Below are 5,876 nucleotides of genomic sequence, written 5' to 3'. Positions count from 1 at the left end.
GTCTTCCACTCTTATTGTTACCTCTTGGCTCTTGTACATACTGTAATTTACCCATGTTTCCCTGAAGCTTACCCCTATTTTTCTCAGAATTGCGAACATCTTGAACCAGTTGACGCTGTCGAACGCCTTTTCCAGGTCGACAAATCCTATGACGGTGTCTTCTTTTTATTTTAGTCTTGCTTCCATCATCAACCACAGCGTCAGAATTGCCTCTCTGATGCCTTTGCCTTTTCTAAAGCCAAACTGTTCGTCACCTAGCACATTCTCAATTTTCTTTTCCATTCTTCTGTATATTATTCTTCTCAGCAACTTCGATGTTTGAGCTGTTAAGCTGATTGTGCGATAATCCTCGCACTTGTCAGCTCTTGCCGTCTTCGGATTTGTGTGGATGATGCTTTTCCGAAAGTCAGATGGTACGTCGCCAGACTCATACACTCTACACACCAACGTGAATAGTCGTTTTCTTGCCACTTCCCACAATGATTTTAGAAAATCTGATGAAATGTTATCTATCCCTTCTGCCTTATTTGATCATAGTGCCTCCAAAGCTCTTTTAAATTCTGATTGTAATACTGGAGCTCCCATCTCTTCTAAATTGGCTCCTGTTTCTCCTTCTATCACATCAGACCGTTATACAGGCTTTCAATATATTGTTTCCACCTATCCGCTCTCTCCTCTACATTTAACAGAGGAATTCCCGTTGCACCCTTAACGTTACCACTCTTGCTTTTAATGTCACCGAAGGTTGTTTTGACTTTCCTGTATGCTGAATCTGTCCTTCCGACAATCATTTTTTTTTTCGATTTCTTCACATTTTTCATGCAGACATTTCGTCTTAGCTTCTTTGCACTTCTGTTTATTTCATTCCTCAGTGACTTGTATTTCTGTATTCCAGAGTTTCGCGGAACGTTTTTGTACTTCCTTCTTCCATCGATCAACTAAAATATTTCTTCTGTTACCCACGGTTTCATAGCAGTTACCTTCTTTGCACCTTTGTTTTTCTTTCCAACTTCTGTGATGGCCCTTTTTTAGAGACGTCCATTCCTCTTAAACTGTACTGCCTACTGAGCTATTCCTTATTACTGTATCTATAGTCTTAGAGAACTTCAAGCGCATCTTGTCATTCCTTAGTCTTTCTCCTCTCTCATTCCTTGTCCCAACCCGTATTCCCCTGTAACCTTTTCTTCTACTCCTTCCGCTACAACTGCATTCCAATCAACTCTGACTATTACATTTTCATCTCCCTTTGCGTACTGTATTATCCTTTCAATATCCTCATACACTTTCGCTATCTCTTCATCTTCACCTTGCGGCGTCGGCATGTATACGTGAACTATATTTCGATGTTGGTTTGCTGTCGATTGTGATAAGAACAACCCTATCACTGAACTGTTCACAATAATAAACTCTCTGCCCTACCTTCCTATTCATAATGAGTCCTACTCCCGTTATACCATTTTCTCCTGCTGTAGTTATTAGACCGGCCGCTGTGGCCGAGCGATTCTAGGCGCTTCAATCCGGAACCGCGTTGCTGCTACGGCCGCAGGTTCGAAGCATGTCTCGGGCATGGATGTGTGTGATGTCCTTAAGTTAGTTAGGTTTAAGTAGTTCTAAGTCTAGGGGACTGATGACCTCAGATGTTAAGTCCCATAGTGCTTAAAGCCATTTGAACCATTGTTGATATTATTGTATACTCCTATACTCATCTGACCATAAATCCTCGACTTCTTTTTATTTCACTTCACCGACCCCTACTACATCTAGATTGAGCCTTTGCATTTCCCTTTTCGGATTTTCTAGTTTCTCTACCACTTTCAAGCTTCTGACATTCCGCGCCCCGACTCATAGAACGTTATCCTTTCGTTGATTATTGAATCTTTTGCTCATTGTCACCTCCCCCTTGGCAGTCCCGTGCCGGAGATCCAAATGGGGGATTATTCCGGAATCTTTTGTCAATGGGGAGATTATCATGGCACTTTTCAATTACAGACCTCATGTTCCGTGGATAAATGTTACGTGTTTTTAATGCAGTGGTTTCCATTGCCTTCTGCATCCTCATGCCGTTGATCATTGCTGATTCTTTAGCCTATGAGGGGTAGTTTCTCACCGCTAGAACAAGACAGTGACCAGAACCTCTGTCCGCTCCTCCGTCCTCTTTGACAAGGCCGTTGGCAGAATGAGGGTGACTTCTTATGTCGGAAGTCTGTGGCCGGCAAAGCTGATTATTAATCAAAATTTAAGCGGTGGCGGGACTTGAACGAGAGGCCGAGGACGTTTTGATTACTAATTAAAGACGTCACCCCTAGACCTCGGATGCAAAACTTCTGTGTACATCTTCATCATTTTTCTGGTGAAAGAGGTTAGCTCAGCGACAGTGACAATGGAAGAGAGATGAGACAGTGCCAGTGGGAGAGAACGAGAGAGGAGCCATTGATAGTGGGAGAGTGAAAGGGAAGTCGATGTTGACAATAGCATGAAAGCCAAAGAGACAAGAGATAGTGATAGTCAGTGAGAGATGGGAGAAGTAAAATTTAGTTAGCTGCGTGTCCTTTTATCAAAATGATGCGGAACGAGTCAGTTCACAGGTTGCTTCGCTATTTCTCAGACATTTTACATTGCCGGCAAATGATCAAAAATTTTTATTGCTGCACACTGAATTCCTCTCTGAGCCACTGGCAGCTCTAACAATGGGTGATGAAGGTCGTTTTACCCCTCTAGTGTTGTAGGTATGTACATCACTGTTCTTCTCAAATTTTGATGAATTATTTATGATGAATTTCACTAGCGAAAATATTTATTGTGACAGCGTAGTCAAAATGCCTAGCTCCTTAAAGAGGTACCTACATGGCGTCTGTGGTTGAACACCACGTATTATTCTTACTGCTCGCTTTTGTGCAATTAGTATTTTCTTTATAAATGATGAGTTACCCCAGAAAATTATTCCATCCTACGTTACTGAGTGAAAAAATGGAAATATGACAGATGATTGATATGTCAGTTTCCAAGATTAGCAAGCAAGCAGCTGAACTTAACTGTTTGAGGAGCTCAGTAATACACTTCTTCTAGTTTAAGTTTTCATCAATACGTACACCCAAAAATTTGAAGCATTCTACCCTACTTACCGACTCTTGCTCATGTGCTATATCAATTATTGGTATGACTATTTGTTACACGTAGTGGGTGGCTTGCGGGCTGAACGTTAATCTTTATTTTTTTGTGATACTTACGCTAACGGTCTTGCCGCAGTGGTAACACCGGTTCCCATCAGATCACCGAAGTTAAGCGCTGTCGGGCTGGGCTAGCACTTGGATGGGTGACCACCCGGTCTGCAGAACGCTGTTGGCAAAGCGGGGTGCACTCAGCCCGTGTGAGGTAAACTGAGGAGCTACATGATTGAGAAGTAGCAGCTCCGGTCTCTTAAACTGACATACGGCAGGGAGAATAGAGTGCTGACCACGTGCCCCTCCATATCCGCATCCAGTGACGCCTGTGGGCTGAGGATGACACGGCGGCCGGTCAGTACCGTTAAACTGACATACGACAGGGAGACTAGTGTGCTGACCACGTGCCCCTCCATATCCGCATCCAGTGGCGCCTGTGGGCTGAGGATGACACGGCGGCCGGTCAGTACCGTTGGGCCTTCACGGCCTGTTCGGGCGGAGTTTAGTTAAAGATTTTTTTTTCAAGGACGTGGTACTGTTGATCCTTTGGTTACATGGAAAAGTATGAGTAAGGCAGGTTGTCCGAAAAATGCCTAGGTTTTGCCAACACATTTCTGAGCTCGAGGCATTAAATTACAGAGTGACGGTAAGAAGTGACAGCATTACCGAGCAGATGTGAATGATCTTAAATTTAAGAAATGTATTTTTGTGTGAATGTTCCTAGATTATTTCGAAAAATTATTGTATGTTGGTCTCATAATGCCATGTGTCCGCCCACGGTAGCTGAGTGGTCGGCACAACAGACTGTCAATCCTAAGGGCCCGGGTTCGATTCCCGACTGGGTCGGAGATTTTCTCGGCTCAGGGACTGGGTGTTGTGATGTCCTAATTATCATCATTTACCCCCATCGACGCGCAAGTCGCCGAAGTGGTGTCAAATCGAGAGAATTGCACCAGGCTAGCGGTCTACCCGGCGGGAGCCCCTACTCACACGACATATTTTTTTTTTTTTATAAAGCCATGTGCAGAAATGTATTCAATTTTAATTGCATTATTCTTTTTCAATTTTTGATGGCAATATGAACTTCTTAACTTCTTTTCACATGATCATGAGCATTCGTAACTGTTTTCCCGCTTATGAGGCACGAAGGAATTTTTTGATCCTTGCCTTGAACAGCAAATCTCTTTAGTACGATTTACTATACCCTGTCTGAAGTGTACGATTTTCACCTAAATGTTTTGAGTGAGCTCTGTGGTTTCGGAAGGAAGAAAATTACGCAAGACGATGTGCCACGAAATTTTAATCATTATAATACTTCCATTTCAGAGAAAATAGCAGAAAGTGTCATCTGTGTGGGACACTGTAATGTAAGATGAAATTTATCTACACTTTTATTGATATGGCTTAAAGACAATTACTACGCCCAAGTTTCAGTCCCTTATACGTACAGTTCCTTTCCATTTGAAACTGCGTTTAGATAAGGTTTGGTTTAGTCTGTATAAAAATCGGTAGGAAGCAGCACAGGTAATGATGTTGTGGTTAAGAGATCCTGTTTTCAGTACATTTATAGTCACGAAAGTGAAAGTATCACATGAGTTACAGAAAGTAGTATACATACTTGTGAATGTTAGTAGCGAAATTTAGTTTACGGGTCTTGACAATCAATGTAAAAATTTGCGACGTTCCTTTATCCCCAGTAGCAAAACTTGGCGAAAGACGACGTGACAAAATTGTAATGTTAGTTGGCGCACTAGAGCAGACTTCTTGTGTTATTGCTTATCTCTAATGAACTTAGTAACACTCATACAATCTAATGTAAACGCTGACAATGCATAAAAACGTGGTGGGTAAGAGCGCATGTCATTTCTGCATGAAACAGCATCAAAATAATTTTACACTATTGTTTTGGAAAACGAAATGTTTTGTAGTAAACTGCTACATCATTTTCCAGTCCTGTGTGAATTAGATTACATTATATTAGATTAGATTTGCTTTCATTCCAATTGATCCGTAGTGAGCAGGTCCTCCAGGACGTGGAACATGTCAGAAAAACAACAATACTTGACAAATATTTACAACTGAAACAAATAAGCTAATGTACCATTCCACAGGTCCCAAGTGGAATGATCGTCATTTTTTAATGAACACTACATGAAAGAGTCATTTTACAAATACTAATACACTGAATTTAAAATAAAAAAGTTTTTTATTTATTTATAAGGTAATAAACATGTAATGGAACTACTATAATACTTATTTACAATGAACACATTACTGCACTGAAATGGTGCAGAAGTTAGAGTGTACTTACATTCGCACACGCACAAACACACACACACACACACACACACACACACACACACAAACACACACACACATACACAAATTTTCAAAGAACACATTACTGCACTGAAATTGTGCAGAAGTTATAGTGTACTTATATACAAATGAGTTGGTTTTACTGAGAAATTCATCAATGGAGTAAAAGGAGTTGGCCACCAATAAATCCTTTAGGCTTCTCTTAAACTGAATTTCATTGGTTGTTAAGCTTTTTATGGCTGCTGGCAAGTTATTGAAAATGTGTGTTCCCAAATAATGCACACCTTTTTGTACAAGACTAAGTGACTTTAAATCCTTGTGAAGATTATTCTTATTTCTAGTATTGATTCCATGAATTGAGCTGTTGGTTTGAAAGAGTGATATATTTTTAATGAC

General features: G+C 40.9%; 1 pseudogene; it reads left to right on the top strand.

Annotated features, from left to right (window-relative positions):
* The first annotated feature begins 3,227 nt into the window (after positions 1 to 3,227).
* LOC124596836 lies at positions 3,228 to 3,345 on the top strand (annotated as a pseudogene).
* The last annotated feature ends 2,531 nt before the right edge of the window (positions 3,346 to 5,876 follow it).

Source organism: Schistocerca americana, chromosome 2, assembly GCF_021461395.2.
Source record: "Schistocerca americana isolate TAMUIC-IGC-003095 chromosome 2, iqSchAmer2.1, whole genome shotgun sequence".
Lineage (NCBI taxonomy): Eukaryota > Metazoa > Arthropoda > Insecta > Orthoptera > Acrididae > Schistocerca > Schistocerca americana.
Note: the sequence above shows the minus strand (reverse complement) of the source record. Positions and strands in the feature narration are given on the sequence as shown.